Source organism: Crocodylus siamensis, chromosome 2, assembly GCF_052110815.1.
Source record: "Crocodylus siamensis isolate JL-2025a chromosome 2, ASM5211081v1, whole genome shotgun sequence".
Classification (NCBI taxonomy): Eukaryota; Metazoa; Chordata; order Crocodylia; family Crocodylidae; genus Crocodylus; species Crocodylus siamensis.
Genome location: NC_143396.1, coordinates 55,429,723 through 55,449,649, shown reverse-complemented (window position 1 = coordinate 55,449,649; position 19,927 = coordinate 55,429,723). Strand labels below are relative to the sequence as shown.

The window sequence follows — 19,927 nt, the reverse complement described above, 5'->3', positions numbered from 1 at the left end:
GCCTGGAATGTTTTAGTCAGGGATGATCTTGCCTTGAGCAGGGGGCTAAACTACATGACTTTGTAAGGTCCCTTCCAGCCCTACTTTCCTATGATTCTATTCTAAAGGTAGAAAGTCTACATATAGGCTATCCTCCAACCTGTTCTCTTCTCCTTCAAAGATCATCTGACAGTAGTATAGCATTGAAAATCCACTGATATCTAGAATAAGTTTACTGATCATGTGCTTTTTGCTTCTACCATCACCACTTTCCATATGTCATGGTATACTTGTTCCTAGATGGTAAAGCAGTGATGTTAACTCCCATTATGGGATTTCTTAAAAAGCATGGACTCTTAACTCTATGAAATCATTACACATTTATTTGCCTGAAACTGAGCCTAAAACTATTTTCTTTCAGATCCTATATAAAACATTTTCTTAAAATGCAATGTATTTACATTTATAACCCAAAAATCTCTTTTTTACAGATAAGCATGCAGGCATTCTACACGAGAATCAGCTGCCCACAGAATCTTTTAACCTCAGTGCTAGGGTTCCTTTAAGGATTCCCTAGAGATTGTAATAACGTATATAACCAATCAACTTTCACATATTCAGCAAAGTTGATACTTTTGTAGCTGTTTTCTGCACCCAGACAGCTTTCTAACTGAAATTACAGAAGGCAAGCTGTCTGAGTAAGGAATAAATAAATATTTTGAAGAGTTATGAATTGCGTTGAATTTGAAGTTTGAGCAGGGAGCCCTTACCTACAGAACTTTCTGAAATGTGTTCTTATTTAGGTTTTAGATTCTGGTAGAAACACTGGAATTAAAATATTAATCAAAAGAGGCAGTGGCATGAATTTAAAACATTTTACTTTGTTATGGGACTAAAACTTACTACAAAATTATGCATTCAGATGAACAGCAAAATGAAATTCACCAAAGAACTTGCCAACTTATTCAAGAAGCACTTAAAATGTGAATATTCAAGAAAAGAGAAATCAAGAACCCTCATAATTATTTATATTGGAGTCAAAAGCTGTAATAAGACCTTTAAAAATGTTAAAAAAAAAGTTTCAGACAGAATTTGCTATTTCATGTATACAATATGAATGAGATTTTTTTAAAAGGCTTACCACTGACTTGACTTAACTTCAAAGGGAACACAGTTAGGTCAACCCTAAACTTTATAGAAAAGCCTACACTTCATGTTTACTATAAAACAGAAGTTAGAAGAATAATTGTTCAACAATTAGAGATTGCACAAAGAATCTTGGTGTGACACTTTTGCTTTCGTATTGAACCAATGAATGCTCTTGGATAAGTCACTTATGGCCAGATCCAATAAAATGCTAAACATCTAAAATGAGATTTAAGTGTTTAAATACTGCCAGAGTTCAGAATTGTAATCTTGAAAACTCCAGTTCAGCTGCACCTGACCCTGGGGCACCCCATAGGTGGCCTAAGTAACTAGAAGTTTTATTGCTGCAGAAAGCAGTTCAAGTTTGACAGGGATGAACAGCTCAAAGCCTGGTTCACACTTAATCTTGACTGGGATCCAGAAACTGGGACTTCCTCTGACTCAGCCACCTGAGTCAGTAGGCAAACATGTATCAGTAGTGTAACTAGGGGAGGCTAACTGGGGAGAATCAGTGATGTGGCCATAGACACAGCTTTAAATGTTTTTTCTACATATCTCAATGTAGTAGGTATGGCTTGTGAATCCTGACATGGTGGAGCGGATGAAGTGTCTCACAGAAGCGCAGGGGGGCTGCCTGCATACTCGGCAGTGGACCTGGAAGTGAACTGGAAGTGCTCCATCTGCTCTACCATCTCAGTGTTCACAAGCTGCCTGGTACCTTGAGGTATGTAGAAAAAACATTTAAAGCTGTCTATGTCCAAATCATCGAACCTCTCTGAATTGATGTGGAGGGTTCTGATTCGATTCGGAGAGATTAAAGGGCCTCCTGATTTGATTCAGTTCAGAGATTTGCCTGCTGAATCAAGCTGAATCGAATCAGCGACCGGAGCTTCACACAGCACTAATGATTTAGGGGTTTTATTCTTGCATTATGCGGGGGGGGGAGGGACACGACGACCAGATGACTCCTGAGGTCCCCTCCAACTCTGTGATACTGTGATTCAGTAGAAGGTTCTGGCTGTGAATCTAAAATGGAGAGAGGGACCATTCTGTCTGCAGGGATTTGTTTCACCCTGGTCTTCAGCACTTCCCTGTTGTCTATGCTGAGGGTGCTGTCTGTTTTGGATTTCATTTAAAGGTAACTAACTCTCCCCCATGCACTGTATAGGGATGCCTCATTCCAAGGGTCACAAATTTAATCATTTAGGGCTAAAGTCCTTAACCTCTCTGCATCACTGTTTAACCATGTCTAGGGACCGTAATGTAAGATTTGCTTATATGACAAGTGTTGGGCATGAAGGGCTCTGAGCTGTTGCTAAGAGCAGAAAGTTATTACTATATTAAGGGCTTTTGGCTAGTATTTTATTATTTACAATAAAAAACTGTATTTCTTGTCTGCCATTGTTTTATATGCTGTAGGTTTCTGTTCATTACATGCTCTATTTCACTGCTATAAAATTATTGCTCCCATTTCTCTAAAACAGAATTAAAGTAATTTAACTGCAATTGCCAGAGGCAGAATCAAGTTTGTCACATTGGAAACTATTGTAGAGGCTTAACTACACAAGGTATATACAAAAAACAGCCATAAATTGACTCATAAAATTTGTAAGCCATAGTGTAGTTAGTTCTGGTGATGAAAATTGTGGTATCTATAACAGTCTGTTCATTGTAGAACAGGATGTCAAATTCTTTATTTAAATATCCTCTTTTACAAAATTCAACTACCAAAAATATTATATTGCAGGATTTTGTAGCTCTTGAGATGCGTTGTTAATGTAACATCACATTTCATATGACACTTCACAGCATGGCACAAATGTCAGTCTTTCTGAGAGGCAACCAATCCTGGATTGGCAGAAGACATTGCTATGGAATAACTTAGAGAAATAAATAAGTGAAGAAACAGTAAATGAAAGAATATTTTTGTTTAAGATTTTCCAGTACGCCCAGAAATATACTTTATAGCAGGGGTCAGCAACTTACAGCCTCTGAGATTTTATCTTGCCTGCCAAACATGCTTGCGTCATCTAGTGGCTGCTTCCACCAACTGCCAGCTGCTTGGCACCTGAGATGGACTGAGCTGCATTGATTCAGCCCACTGTTGGTGAAAGGTTGCTAACCTATGCTCTAATGCAGTTTGAACACTGTGGTCAGTCTGAACACCAAAACAGAGGCTTCTGCTACATTTTGACTCCTACTTTGGATTCCTCCTGGAAAGAGTGAGTTCCTCAAATTGCTTGAGAATATTTCAAAAGCTTTATAGTATGTTTGTAGCTTAGGGGACAAATCTGCAGATGATACAAATTATTAAAGTCCCACTGACTACAGTAGCATTAGGGCAGCTGATACTGCCTGAGGATCTACTTCTAGAGATTTACATTACAATCCAGAAGACTTCCAAATCAGATTTTGACATTTCAAGGTAGTTCAACAGCTGTAAACTCTTGATAATGTTCCTTTAAACAAAACCAATCTCATGCTTCAGAAGTTCTGTTTTCCATAATTCTCTAAGAACATCATAACCATTCAGCAAACTGAATATGTGGAAGTATAATCTGAAAATTGTATGTGTATAAGCATAAGCTCTTCTGCCAGCAGCAACAATGAGCCTTTTTATCCCTACACCAAGGGCAGAACAGGCACACATCTGGGAACAGCCAAAGACCAAATTAGTTGTTACCAAAATAATAAAACATTCACAAAAATCACTAATATTTGTATGTTACCTGTTCTACTAACTAGACAAAACAAACAAACAAGCCCCAACCAATGACTATCTAAATCATCTGGATAGTTTAATGTAAATTAAAACCATCAGTTAGTTCAGTTGTCACCAGTCTTTGCAGCATTACTAAAACAGACAAATAAAGTACTTCAGTTTCTTAATAGGATATTTTTTTGTAAATTAGTGATCACAAAGACTGTAGGTTCCTTGAATCCATTTTTTTCCTACACTGAAGAGATTTTCTATGTTTACTTAAGGAGTATTGTCTTACTTGCACAAGGTGCTGGGAGCACCATATGCTCATTTGAAAAACTGGCATCAGATTAAAAGCATCTGGCCCAGTTCTCAATTACAGTAATTTCCCTTTATGTAACTCTGGCAACGTGAAGAGACCTGTGTGTAAATAAGAATGAAATCTCATTGTTTTGACAAAATGCAGCAACATTACCAAAATGATCCAAATTTAAATTTGAAAAAAGCCAAGCATCACCACTTTAAGGATAAGAACAGACAGTCAAAAATCCTGAGGCTGAATTGATTCAATCTTTGCAGGTTTCTGTAAACTGCCTAGATTGAACCAATAAGAAAGTGAACTGACATTCACTTTTCAAACCTGAAAGGCAGCTAGACCCCTGCAGTGGCACGTACCAGGTGCCAGGGGGCACTAGAGCTAGGGTGGTCATCAACGTACCTCAAGAATAGAGGACAGTTGCATTTAGTGCATAGTGATCTTTTTTTAAACTAAATTTAGTGCTAATTCATAATAACCACATCTATAAAGACTACCAAAAAGTTAAATGTTCGAGTGTTCAGTTTGTGCTTTTCTGACAAAATGTGCTGATGTAGAGCTCCCTTTCCTTGGCTGCTGACATAGATATCACAGAGGCACAGGGTACAGAAGGCGTAATGTTCGTCCTTTCTGCTTTTCACTATGAAATCAAGTTCTTTTGACCGTTCTGAGTTGAAGGACATCGTTTGCTTGGGCATTTTGAATGAAGGATGATGTCAAACTGATTTTGAAGACAAACGTTTAATGGCAGCAAGCAACAGCTGTAACATAAGGATGTCACAAGGAAGCATGACATATAGGATCTTTGTTGGCATTTGCAGGATCAATACAAACACAAGATTAATTAAATGACAAATATATTAACTGATGAAGACAAACAATCTAAAGTTCAATTGTGGGTTGAAAGGTTGGGTGTCTCAAGAGAAAAACAGATGACATAAAGGCATCCAGTTTTGTATCAATAGAGGACAGAGAACAAAGTAGCAGAAAACCAGACTGTCCTCTATAACAGTGGTCTCCAAACTTTTTTGATCGTGCACCCCTATCAGTAAAAAATTTTTGAGCATGCACCCCAATATATGTATATTTATATTCGCGCACCCCATCAGTAAAAAATTTGATCACGCACCCCCAATATATGTATATTTATATAAATATACATCTAAATAGAAGTTCTAATATTTTCTTCCCGCACCCCAATGGATCGTCTTGCACACCCCCTGGGGTGCACGCACCCCACTTTGGAGACCACTGCTCTATAAAACCAGATGAATGGCCACTCTAATTAGAGCACAACTCCCAGCCTACCAGCTGCTACAGAGAGCCGGGACATGGGCGATTCCCCCAACCATGCCCCTTCTTCAGCCTCCGTCTAGCTGAGAAGGGGGCGTGGGAGGAACCCCCCCCCCCCCACCAGACACCCAGCCGTGATCTCCCAAGTGCTGAGGAACAAGGGAGGGGAGAAGCCCCCAGCTGGGCATTTCTCTCACTCTTCCCTCTCTCTGCTCCCCCTTGGAGCTGGGCTAATCACCCAGCTATGCCCCCCTTCTTGGCAGGCAGGCTGGCTGAGGGAGGTGGGGAGCAGGAAGCCTGCAGTGGCTTGTCTGCTGGTCAGGGAGGCAGCACGGTCAGGTGATGGCCCTGGCTCCCTGCTCAGGCAGGGATGAGTAAAGCCCCCACTGCAGGCTTTTTGGGTGCTTTTATCTTAAAGCTGATTGAAGCAGATTTAGCTAAAAGCACCCAAAACCCCCCCTGAAGCATCTGATCTTTACAGATGCTGCAGAGCCAGGTTTAAGCAATGCCTTGCTTCTTCCTGTAAGCCCACCCCCCCCCTTTTTTTTTAAACTTCTGCAAGCAGACACAGAGTTCTAATATGTAAAACCAAAACAACCATAGCTCATGGGTGCTAAGCATGCACTAATTTTTTCTGGTGGATGCTTGAGCCCTGGAGTACCCATGAAGTAGGTGCCTACGGCTGGGGTGATTACCCAGCCATGCTCCTCCCCAGATGGCAGGTTGGCTGAGGAGGAATGCTGGGCTGTACCTGCACTGGGGTCTTTATTCCCTCCACCCCAGCTGGGAGCTGGGTTGATTCCCCCTACTGAGAAGCGGGTGGGGCAGGAGAAATCTGCCTGGCTCCTGGGGATGAAAAAGCCTCCACTGACAGCTAGGTGCTGGGCCAGTCCTGCTTTGCTGGAGCAGACTGCACAGCCCAAGGCTGCACAATATCCTAGGATGCTGGAGGACTGTGAGTCAAGTTGAACAGGCAGGGGACCTGGCACAGAATTTCTATAAACCAATTTGGCCTAAATCTGTTAAATCTAATACTGTATTCATCCAGGTTTATCTTAAATCAGTTTCAGCCATTTTGAAAACAGTTTAAATGCACTGTACTTCTGTTCTGTTACAGGTTTAAACTGGTTCCTGATCACTTAAACTGGTTTATGTGTAACTTGTGTCACTAGCCTAAAGGTGCCTGGGGCACCCCTTGTGGCTGGAAGCCCTATCAGCTGTGAGCTGCAAGGCTCTGAGGTGCACATGAGCTACCTGGCTGGGAGCTCCAATCAGCTCCCAGCCTCTGGCCACACATTCAGTTAAGGCATGATAGTAAGGAGCCACAAAGTTATTACACATGTTATGGAATAACTTTGTGGCTTATTCTTTTATCACACTATTAATTGGCTGAACATGTGGCAGGGTGACAAAACATGATAAACTGGCTAATCATGTCTTAAATGTAACATGTAGATGGGGCCTCTGACTTCTCCAAGGTAGGTTTCTGCACAAAATGTCCAGCTGTTAGTTAATGGAAGAGTAGGTTTGAATGACTTCTTATCCATGTTGTTCTTATCCTTGTTATTCATGCAAGAGGAATCCTACATTTGTATAGTGTCCCATTTAAGTTAGTAAGTGCAGCATTCTTCCTTTGTGAATCCAGTCGCATGGTTAGGAAGTTAGAGTTCTGCAGACATTTAACCACGGTACTCCTCAAATGTGCAAAGTTAAGCCAGCACACATATGCTTGCAAGATCAATATGTAATTAGGAGTGAAATCCTGGATTCCCTGAAGTAAAAATACCAGATCTTTTCTTCCTTCTATTATGCTTTAGAAATGTAGAAGGGTTGGGGGGCTTTGAGTAGCATATTCCCTACACTGCAGCTCTTTCCAATCCTCTGTTTGATTATGGGAGGGAGAGATGTGGCTTGGGTCTTTCAAATAGCTTAAAAGGCCCTCAAGCAAAAGCAGAAGAAAGGAACAGATACTTCAAATATAAAAAAAAAGTAAGTAGAGCATTTCTAAAAAATGCATTTGAAACAATCAAAGTGGCAATTCTTTGAAGCAATAAAAAGACAGAAACAGCTGTGTGAGTTTGCTCTGCTGTTTGCTTTTATCATTCTATGCAATGAGTTACAACAGTCACAATGTTAGCCAATAATGAAAGCTGCATAAGATCAAAATCCCAAGGATAAAAATTATGCTTGGAGATTCTTACAATATTTTGTTTGAAGTGGTCATAAAAACATAGCAATATAAAACATGAGTTGTTATTGTGGAGGCAGTAAGGGAACAAGGGCATGTCATTAAACTTTCCTCTGCTATTTATAATTGTGCATTGGTGTATTTCCAAGGAAAATCTAATTCAAGGAAACTGTGGTACATATTGTATTATGTAAACAAGCTAACAGCACTTTGTTTCTGTGCTCAATTAAAAGAGTTCCTGTGTAATTTTAAATTAATTACAAAGCACTGGTTATTAAATATGCCAAGTTTTTACAACTACAGTTACTATGACCTCCTTACGGCAATCCTTTCCCTCTGCAACAAGGATGAAAGAATCACAGTGGAAATGATGGGATTTTAACTAAAAAAAAACAAGAAAAAAACTGTAGAAATGTAGGACAGGAAGGAGCCTCCTGAGCCCCTGTGTTTGCAGACAATCCTGAACCCAAGGCATCCCTAAACTCACCACTTCAAACCCTCACACACTTCTGCAAGGCACAGTAGTCAAAACACCAAGACCACCATATAACATGCCAAACCTAAACAGAGGGGAAATGAGGCCCCTCCCAATGCCATGTCACTGTAATGGCAAAGTAGTAATTGGTTACTATATGCTCGAAAACTCTAGGAAAAGGAAGAGATATGCTACATTGTATTGGAACCCAAGCAACTGTCACAGCTACCTTCACATGACCGGTTTTCACCATAAGCACACTGTTAGATCCCTTGTCTAAAGCTAGGCTGTAAGTTACATCTGTCCACTCTGATCGGGATGCACACCTTCAGGATCCAGAGCAGGAATTCCTACAGTTACAATACAACCCCAAAACTGTAGCTACTCAAATCAACAAAGTCTGCGACAAAGCTAGGACAAGGACAACGGCAACTGAGTCCCTCTGGCTGTCACCTACAGCTTCAGCTTGCACACCTTAGACAGACACATCATTAATAACCTCCTCTTGGAAAAGGATGGCAGTCTCAAAGTAGTCACAGTGGACAAGCCTGCAGCCCCCCAAGCTCAAGCAGCATTTCTCAAGCAACGGGATACATAACTCCCAGTCTCACTGAGGTACCAAGCCTTGCAACAGACCCACATGAGTTCTGGGTCTGTTGCAACATCAATACAGACCACACCATCACTAGACCAAATAGCATGAATTATAACTTCTGAGGTTCATTCACTTGCAACTTCACATCTGCTTACAGTGTCCCTCTGCTGTCTACATCAGACAGATGGGGTGATCCCTATGTGACAGAATGGATGAACACCGCTCTGACATCAGCTGCAGAAAGACACAAGCCTGTGGCAGAACCTCCCTGGACACTCCATTGCTGACCAGAAGGTGGCTGTTCTTAGCAAACTTATAAAAAACAGATTTGAACAGGAAATCGCAGAACAAGAAATCATCCACAGACTATATTGTGTTAAGTATAGTTAAAATAGGGAACTATGGATTTTTATCCCATTACCAGGATGATCTTTTGTGACACTTTTGGGTGTTTATACCCATGCTCTGGGAGGGAAGTGGGGAGGGAGGGCAGCACTTTAATAAGAGCAGCTCTGAAAGCTGCTCTAATTAAAATCCCTGGAGCATCCCATGTATCAGCATCCCTGTGCTGAAAAATGGCAGTGGGGGTGCTTTAACAAAAACTTGTTTAGTGAGCTTTAGTGCATGGACACTGATACACGTGACTGGAGTCTGCTGGCGTGGGGTAATTACCATACTCCAGCAGACTCAGTTAATTGAGTCTGCACTGTTGCTCTGTAATTACAGTATGTTGGAGCAATAGGCACCCTTTCTTCTTGTGGCTTTACTGCTTGTTTGTTTGCCTTTCCAACACTGCCCCCTTTCCCCTATCTCTCTCCCTCCCCCTTGTCTTTTAAATTCTATTTTGCTCTTCTTCTTGTACATTGCTTGTTGCACATCCTTTCACAGCATCTGAAAGCAGTACAGTAAATTTCAGCTTATGAAAGCTTATGAGATATATATATATATATGAGAGAGATAGTGAGAGAGAGAGAGAAATATATACAACCTACTTTGGTTAGTTGATAAGGTGCAAATCTACTTTCCAGTTACCTGCATCCCTAGGAAAAGGGTCATAACGCATACTACACAGAAAGGCAAAAACCACCACAGCCTGTGCCAATCTTACCTAGGAAACATTCCTGCCTGATCCCAAATTTGTGGATAGGTTAGACCCTGAGAAGCAGCAGCACTGCTATAGAACCCTATAGCAGTGGTTTTCAACTTGTTTTCATTTGTGGACCCATAAAAAAATTTCAAATGGAGGTGCAGACTCTTTTGAAAATTTTGAATGAATATGCAGACCTGTTTGAATTGTAAATGTGGGTATTCACATGCTTTTGACTGATCATAGTCATCTTCCACAGTCTTCAGACCCCTGGGAGTCCATAGACCATAGGCTGAAAATGACTGTCCTGTAGCAAATAACCCTTGGGTTTTCTAGGTACTGACTGGGCATATCTACATGAGATGCTTTACTGCATAGTAGAGTAGTTTACTGAACAATAAGCGCACACATCTACACATGCATATGCTTACTGTGTAGTAAATGATGTTACTCACGAGTAAATTTAGTACCTGCAAATGCAAGTAGCAAATTTACTTGAAAGTAGTTACTGTGCAATAATGCACATGTAGGCACCAGCCAGGAGTAGGTTTGCTCCCAGTCAGCCCTGCCATTGGGGGCCAGCCTGAGGCTAGCCCCAGGGCTCTGGGGCTGGGAGCCGCTCCTGCCCCAGGGCTGGACCAGTTCTATGGCAGCCCCAGCCTCAAGACCCTTAAAAGCCTGCAGGCATTTTGAGCCTTCTATACTACATGAGCTACCTTTATTTATACCCCATTCTGCAGATCACAGACACATGACTCTACATCACATTGAATAATTGCTGAGCCAGATCCCTTGGTCTTATCAGACATTCCTTGTGTGTGAATATATTATATGTATACATTACTGAATATTGCTTATTGGCTTAGGAAAAAACATGAGACCAAAAGTTTAAGTACAAACTGTTTACAGTCCACTATTTTTTTCCTTTCCCTTAATCAAAATGAATGTTAGAATAGATACTAAAGCGAGGAAAGTTGAGAATGTACATCAAATTTGGATCTGCCTTGTTGCTATCCTACCACAGCAAGACATTCCTGCTGCCTCACCCAGACTTTCTACTGGGATGCGACACTTACAGGACTCTCTGCATTTCCAAAAGGACTTACTCTATGCCACACAGTCAGCCATGATTCTAGAAAAATATTTTTCAACCTTCTGCTTGCCAAAGGCAAGATACATGCCTTATACCATACACCCTCAAATATGAGAAAATACTGTCAAATTGAATATTGGATAGACACAACACTGAACAGTCTTTTGGTCAATCAAACTACTGCAAAGACTCCAAAAAATGGTTTCATAAGCACATATTAAGTGTCTTGTTTTGTTTAAAGAAAAAATAATTTTAAAACTCATAACATATTTCTCTGGCTGCTCAGAACTTCCCCACCCAGCCAACTATTAAAAGCACTGGCTCCCATGCTTGGCCTCACAAGTCTTCTGTTCCACAAAGCTTCATAGCTGGATGAAGCTTCAAGAACTGGAGAGAGTCCAAAGACTGCTCCTTTTGTCTTCAAAAGTCCCTTGAAGTAATGTTGCTACTGCTATTAGAATTTTGGATATGAATACACCCTACCGCTGCAATGGTGAGTGATAGAAGTACAACATCCCAAAGGAACCAGCAAAGAGGAACTGGGACACTTCAACCAATCAGCAGATCTATCTGACCATGAAAAGAAATGCAGTCTTTACTTTCTTAAGGGCTGCCCACCAAATAGATATATTTAGTGTGTTTTCTCACATATGACATGCATCCTGCCTCCTGCCACACCAGCCCTCCCAAAATGGGTGTGTGTGTATTAAGCAGGGAAGCTGATTTTCTGCCCAGCATAGAAGCATCCTGCTTTGATTCCCGCTCTACACTGCAACAGTGGTGACAATACTCTTCTTGTTCTTCACTCTAAAGGAGTTAATGATCGTTCCTCCTTTTAATGGTCTCTATAGCACTTATTAAGCCAACCGTTTTTAGGGAATTTTTCTGTCTGCTAGCTCCTGATCTCTCTCCTCCTATTTCACAGCCCTAGGGACTTTTTAGCTCTTCAAAATCAATGCCTACCCATAGAGACCAGTCATTATCAGCAGCAAGGGTTTCAGCTTTAGTTAAGCAGAAAAGGGGGGGGGTCAACTGAAGATTAGGTTTTGTCTTTTCTCTGTGCAGCCTTAACTCCAAAATATATATACATTTTTTACCTGCTTTTCAAAAACAAGATGTATATGCAAGAAAAAGTGGTATTTACAATGCAAAATATAAACACTTTACTAAAGCAAAGCTGATCTGGGCAAATCTTGCAGCACCGTGTATAGGTATGTAATAGTTCTGCTATCATGATCGAGTATGCAATGAACTTGTTGACTTAACTCTTTTTAATATGCATTAAGCCCAACAGGACTAATTTGACATAACTTAATTTGTTTATTTGATTAGGGCTATTAAGATTACAACTAGTTAGATATGTAAAAATATGTTACCAATTTTCAGTTTTTTGAAGTGCTACAGTTGACAAGAAGAGAGTTAGGATTGAGAATTTAACACACTGTTCACAGTTGCAAAGAAGGAATATATAAAGAACCATATATAGATATAGATATAGATAGATATATAAATAATACCACATATATAATCCCTATATATATAATACCCATCAGCTTACTAATTGCCATCAGCTTATTTTAAAAGCAGAAGTACAAAAATGCTGAAGTACCAGACACACAAATCATTAGTACTGGCATCCATTTACTAATCTAGAAAATGGAAATATCGAAATGCAAAACCAAACAAATCCATGACTGGTACAAGAGAACGACCCTTTATTGAGCACTTTGTAAATGGAGTTTGCAAACCTCAAAGTTAGACAAAGTTTAGCTAAACCCTGTAATACAAGTGCTGGAGCATTATGGGAGTCTGGCTTACAACTTAACACAGAAAAAGACCTTTCATCCTGATAAACATGTGAATTGACATGCATAATACACACATACATGGAGGATCTAGGATTTTGAAAAGGGGAGAGTGCAGATGATGTGATGCATTGTCACATATAACACAATGCACATTTTTCTCCAGGTAAAAAGAGCTTATAAGTTTCACTAATATGCTAAATGCCTAGATATATTTGCAATTCAAGATTGAAGCAAAAACAAATATAAATTTATTGCAATGTTCATTAATTTGCTATGTCACCTATTATATTTAACAACACAACAACCTTTGGATAGACCAGGAATCAAAGGGAGGTAATATGACTGCACCATTGCAATCCCCTGCATCCCACCCCTGCAACGCCCTGAATCCCACCCCTGCATATATATCATGAGAACATGATATAGTAGTCAAATGTTATTTTCTCTCCCTCTCCCTTCCCCACAGGGTGCATCTACACAAAATGTGTACTGTGGAGTTGCCTAATTAGCTCCTTCCCAGCCAGCTGTGACTCCATGACAGCTCAGCCTGGCCTGGGTGCAGGGAGCCGGGAGCAATCCAGGAGCACAGCGCTCTCAGTCCCAGCCTGAGCCACAGTCAGCTGGGAAGGGCTTTGCTCCTATGGTACAGCCCAGGCAAGCACCTCCACGCCTGCGGGCCTGCCTGGCTCATCCCCACAGCCGCAGCTCCAGGTGAGGCAGGAGGATGGCAGGGCAGGGCCATGCTAGCTGGCTCTGGCCATGCCCGCACCCCTGCTGCTGGAGTAGTGGGGATGGGCCCTGGCAGGGGCTGCTTCATCCTGGCCAGGCAGACCTTGGCTGTGGTCCCCCAGGGAAAGAAGGGAGGGAAGAGGAATAAACCCCTCCCTGCCCCTGTGCCTTAGGGTGCCGTGCCAGCTGGTATGTGGCCACTGCCCCACCGTTGCTCCAGCTAGAGAGCAGAGGGGTGGGGCCAGCCCACTCTCTGGAGCAGACCGCACAGCTCAGCCCGGGGCCGAAAGGCATGCCAGGATGCTGGGGGCTCCCGTTTAACTCGAACCAGGAAGGGGTCTCGGACAGAAGTTCCATAAATCGGTTTGACCCAAATCAGTTAAGTCTGCTACTACAATCAACCAAGTTCATCTTAAGCCCATTTCAGCCACCTTGAAACTGGTTTATGTACACTGAACTTCTGTTCTGTTACAGATTTAAATCAGTTTCTGATCACTTAAACCAATGTATGTATAACTTCTGTCCCTACCCACTATGTTCCCTTACATAAAGCCTGAATAAACTGAGCATTGACCAAGGGGTCAGTACAAGCACCAAACTAGGTTGAAACAAAATAAAACAAAGGCTTCCTATCTACACAGGAGCCCCTGCACTCTCCCTGAGGGATGACTCAGAGGGGCCATGACTAGATTATCTTCAGCCCTTCCTTTGTGCTAACAGGTACTGAACTATCACAGAGCACTAAGCAGTGCAGCATTTTCCCGCAGCCTCTTCACAGCAGCTGCACTTATATATCATACAAGGTGTAGCAAAATTTTGTCCTTCATTTCTATTGGAATGTGCCTGATATTTTTTTTCTCTAAAAAAGAAAAAGGCACCTGGGAGTGTTTTTTAATTCAGACTACACTCTCCTCGGCCCTATTTTGTGGCTATCCAAAGTATACAGGTAATTATTCAAAAAAAACAGCAGGCATCTCCCAGTTACAGCAGGAAAATGGTGTAGGAGCAGTCTGTAAGAGGTATAGCAATAGAGAGGGGTCTAGCACAGAAGTTTGCCTCTAACACCCATGGCCTCAGAGCCAGAGTCCATAAACAAAGATCAGTTTTACATGTGCTCATGCTCAGCGCTTTTCTTGGAGTGGAGCTGTGGAAAGACTTCCTATCTATAGCATTTCGACTTCACAACTGAAGAACAACTTAAAAATTCTGTTGGGCCCATTTTTAATTTAGCAGTGTTTCAGGCTGAAGACTGAAAACCTTGGATAAATCCTGAGCATCAAGTGTCTGGTTTTGCAGGATAGCAAGTCAGTCAAAAATGCAAGCTGTGAGCAACTGAGAAGGATCAAGACCCCAGATCCCCTACTTTTAAGTCAGACCCGTGACTCACAGCAATAATGCAACCTAGTTTTTGACACACCAGGAACAGCTGTAGCAGGTACAACATGTTGGCTTCTGATATGACGAGAAAGACAAACTTTACCAATGGTATCCCAGCTTTACCAATAGAGACTACTACCTTAGGAAAGCATTTAGCCTGTGCAATCAAGCACATTCATTGAAGCAAATGAGATCATTTACATTTAAACTTAAGCTCATGCTAAAGTGCTGTATTGGCTGTAAAAGGCAAGCATGATGAGAACCTGTTTAAATACCCAGTGGTGATACACTGAAAGGTTTTTATCATGCACTGAACTGTGAATTGCTGTAACAGATGTAGTAAGTTCCAGGAGCCTCAAAATCCAGGCTCCAGAATTGCAGCATGTCACTGAGGCAATCCTCATCTTTATTATACTATTACTATGGAATGAGTAGAAACATTATTACCTAAAGCCGTTTATTATTGATGAACTCAAAGCAGCTGCATTTTCCATTCATTTTTAGGAAGACTTATGTACAAGTGAACTGCATGGTTGTGAGCACTGTTTTTTCCCCCTTTAACAGTGTATGAAAACATATGACACACGGTTGCCTGGGAAACTCCTTCACTGTCTTGAACTTTATGTGCTTCTTCATAAAATTCTGAATCTTGTTATGATATGAGGCCAAAATATATTCTGGAAGGCAACTCAAGTAAAAATTTGTGGCTTCAACTGTAGATTACATGGGTAACCCAGGCAGTACTCCAAGAGGTACCCCCTCTCCAGCTGAAGGGATCAAAGCAGGTGCATAAGCACTGTGGGAGGTGTAGGGACTCTCCTCCCCTATAGAGCAGACCCAGACCAACAGTGGGGACTTAACCATATACCTTTTAATACTGGGAACATAACAGGCATAAATCAGAGGGTATAGTGCCCCAAGGGGGCAGGATTCAACACTTACACTCATTGACAAAACAGAGTTAACAAAATATACAACTCAAAGAGCAGAACAAACAATACAGGTTGGTGAAATATACAAAGGGGCACAAAATGCAAAATTTCAAATGACAAGGAAACATAAGGCCTTGGTACCTGGAGGGGGAGAAAGAGGGGAAAACACAATGGCCCCTTTCCACTGCAAGAAGACTTGCTTCTTGTTAGCTCACTCACCCCAAGTCACTTCAGCTAGGTCTTAAACCCAGATCTCCCACATGGTAGGCAGGAACGCTGCCACACAGCCACCACTTGTAGCACTGCTCCAGCATACTAGGGGTTTTGACCTTCCTGGAGCCTGGCCTCACGTTGAGCTGCCTGGCCTCTGATTGGAGGAGCTGGAAGCAGAGCTGGGAATCTCTCAGGTCGCTGCTCAGACCCTTCCTGGAGCTGGGGAGCCTCTCGTGCTGGCTGCAGCCTCTTGTAGGGGATCCTAGAGCCCAATGGGGAGCCTCTCCTGCCAGCTGCATGCCACGCTGCTGAGGGTCCCACTGCTGCCTGCACGTCCTGCTCTTTCAGGCTCTTCTGGGGCGCCGCTCCTGCCCCGCTGGCTCAGCTCTTGCCAGCTCTGTGAAGCTCCTTCCTTGTTGTCCCTCACTGGTCTCTCCCCTGAGTCAGCCCATGCTGCCCCTTTTATCCCCCTCCAGGTGACCCAAGGGGCCAATCGGGACATGGGGGGGGTGAGTCTCTGGGGCCTGATTGGTGCAGAAAGGGAATCTCAAGTCCTCCAATCATCTTTTGCCCTTTCAAAACCCCTGGGCCAGGTCACTGCCAGCTAGCCTGTCACACATGTACACAAGTTAGTAGGATGATTTCCCCTTTTAGATAATAGGTATGTTAGGTCTGGGCAAAAAAATAATTAGCAACAAGTTTACAACTATTTTGGTGGTCTATTGAAATATCGTTCAATGCTCCCATGTTGATTTTAGATGTATAATTGGTCATTTGGGACAAATCACAACTTACAGGATGGCTAAACAATATAAGCACACTTAAAGATGATCCTAAATAAAAACACATCTAAGCCTTTTGTACCATTAGCAATAACAGTCACCATGGAAACCATATAAAACTAGCTTTTAATAACCATTCTTTCTTCAAGGCTTTGTATTGCTTGCATAAGTGGATGTGAACTTAATAATTCTGGTATTTTAATGGTCAAGCTCAATACAGCATGTTCTTTGAAACATGCCATGACTGAGTTAATTGCTGCATTTACTGTAGGTGAGATGCAAGTTAATACCAACTTTGCTGGAAAAAAAGGGGAAAAGAGGTATACATTTGAAAGCACAAGTGGATGTTCAAGACTATTTATATCTCAGTCCATTGTGAAGTTTTGAAATTCTCACAGAAGCCACTTCAATAGTGAGTGACAAAACTACGTTTATATATGTACTTATTTACATAGAAAGATTTGATCAAATTCATGGCTGGTGTAAAGCCCATTAAGACAAGATAGTTTTCACCAAATTTGCAATTGGCTCACTAGCTTCTGGGCTGAGGCACATTTCTCTGAAAGCCCAAAGGTGAAACCACCTCCCACCTGCCCCTTTCAACATCAGTTAGAGCAAATTACACAATAGAACTAGGCTTGGTCCTGATTCTTTCATATACAATCTATTCCATTATATTTTATAGAAATAAGTAATATTAAGTTACATGTTGTTCATATTCAGGTGTAAGATGCGGACTGGCTAAATTCGCAGATGACACCAAATTATGAGGAAGTGCAGTCATGCTAGAGGTTAGGCTGGCAATTCAGGCCGACCTGGACAGGCTCACAAGGTGAGCAGATATAAACCTGATGACATTTAACATGGAGAAATGCCAGCTGCTCCACCTCGGGAAAAAATACCCACATGATACATTTAGGCGTGGCAGTGCTACACTCACTGGCACCGCAACCAAGACAGACTTGGGGGGTCATGACTGACCACAAGATGAACATGAACCACCAACGTGATGCCGCAGTTGGCGAAGCAAACAGAACTTCGGCTTGCATCTACCAATGCATCTCAACCAAGACCAAGGAAGTCATCTTCCCGCTTCACTCGGCCTTGGTGAGGCCGCAATTCTGGGCTCCACACTTTAGAAAGTACGTGAAGAAGCTTGAGAGAGTCCAGAGGAGAACCACATGCATGATTAGAAGTCAATAGAACAGGCCTTATGAGAAGAGTCCCAGAGGCACGGGACTCTTCAGCCTGGAGAAGTGAAGGCTCAGAGGTGACTTGGTGGAAGCCTTTAAGTACATAAGTACATATCAGGAACTGGAAGAACATTTGTTCACCAGAGCAGCCATGGGAAGACAAGGTCAAACAGTCACAAACTTCTGGAAGACCATTTTAGACTGGACATAAGGAAAAACTTCTTTACCATCCGAGTCTCCAGAGTCTGGAATAGACTCCCCACAAAAGTGATGCAAGCATTTACTTACCTTTAAGAAACACTTGGATACTTATCTTGTTGGGGTGATCTGACCCCAGCTGACTTCCTGCCCCTTGGGCAGGGGGCTGGACCCAATGATCTCACAAGGTCCCTTCCAGCCCTAATGTCTATGAAATATACAATTATGTCAAGTATAAATAATCATTATGCCTATACAATCCCATGGTCCAGCCCTACCTCTTACATATATGTGTTCACATACAAGAATTAATCTTTAACAACCCTGCCACCCTTGTCAGACTATCTCATATATATTTAAGCCTCTCGCTGACCATTCCAGTTCAATGGAAATTCTGTTCAAATAAGATCTGTAGGATCTAGCCCTTGGAGAGGCTATGGATTTGCTTCTAGACTCTATTTTTTTGTTAAGATGTTGCATTTTGCAAACTCTTCAATCTGTTTAAGAAACTGAATACTCTCCCTCCCTCATATTCTGCAACTTTTACATTTTAGGCTCACTTTCTTGTAACAGAAAAGCAGAATTTCTCTATTAACCAAAGCTGTTGGGTGCCAAAAGATGCTAACAGGCAGATTTAGCTTAGAGCAAGTGGAGAATACTACTCCTCAGATTCCTCAGCTCCACATCTTTCCCATACTATCCTTGCTATTGTTCAGAAGATCGCTAGATGCTTCATTAAACAATCAGCTGCAGGATTCACTCTGAGTCCTTCTCTGGTTATGTCCTCCTCTGATTTCTCACCCAACTAATCATTTTATATTACATATTATGTTCCTTGTGTCAGCTTACTGGACTATAAACCAGAGGCTCCTCAGGAATGATGCCATAAACATGCACCATCTTACACTTCTTTATGATCTGCTGTCTGTGTGAGCACTGACATATGTGTTTTTTTCCAGTGCTTGAATATGGGTGCAGTTATGGAATAGACTGCAAAGCAGTTAATCAACCTCACACCTCCTCCATCCCTTGTGTCCAGGGAAGAGTCCAGAATGGTACATCCATCTGGAACTTATTAAATGTGAATCTGTCCACATTTAAACAGCTATGACTTCATTTGAAAAAAAAAAGTATTTCCCCTCTCCAGTCCTCCCCCTCATCTGTATTTATTGTGACCATTTTGTTCAGAGAGCTACTGACGTCATTCCCCTGACTTCAGCAGCACAACTTTAGATTTACCTCTGCAAAAGTGAAAACAGGATTTCTAAAGAACCAGACGAAAACCAAAAGATGTCAGCAATAGCCCCACAGAATTACACAACAGAAAATACATCAGCAGAACAAGGTTTTTAAAAATTATATTTTAATACGGTTTCACACACTTTTTTCTTTAAAGAGATTCTTATACTTTGAATTTGACTGCACAACCATCTGTCTCACAGGATGACTTTGGTATAAGCTTTTTTGCTAATTTGCTTACGAATATAATTTTATACTAATTTACATTCCTCTTACTTTGCACTATGTATCCCAAAATTTCTGTTAGGCAACTAAAATGCTTATTTTCTGTTGATCCAGTGCTTCCTTAACGTGCTTTGGGGTCAAAGCCCCACAGCAGATTTTCCAGGTCAACAGTACTGAAGTTACCAAATCTTCCAGAGAAACACCTTGTGGCAGGGAAGGTCACTTTATGTTGCAGAGTAACATTCTTCCCCCTCTTGTCACTTACAGTTGTTGTTCCTCTCATTCTCCATATTTTTTCAGCAAATTAACAAGCATCTGACTGTGTGTGTGCTCATGCCAGTGTTGTTCAGGAGCTATT

The 19,927-nt window shown here is 41.7% G+C and overlaps 1 long non-coding RNA gene across 1 annotated transcript in view; it reads right to left on the bottom strand.

Annotated features, from left to right (window-relative positions):
• The window catches only part of LOC149870265 (uncharacterized), a 174,041-nt gene that overhangs the window by 11,381 nt on the left and 142,733 nt on the right, over positions 1-19,927 (bottom strand). The gene's annotated exons all lie outside the window — the stretch shown is intronic.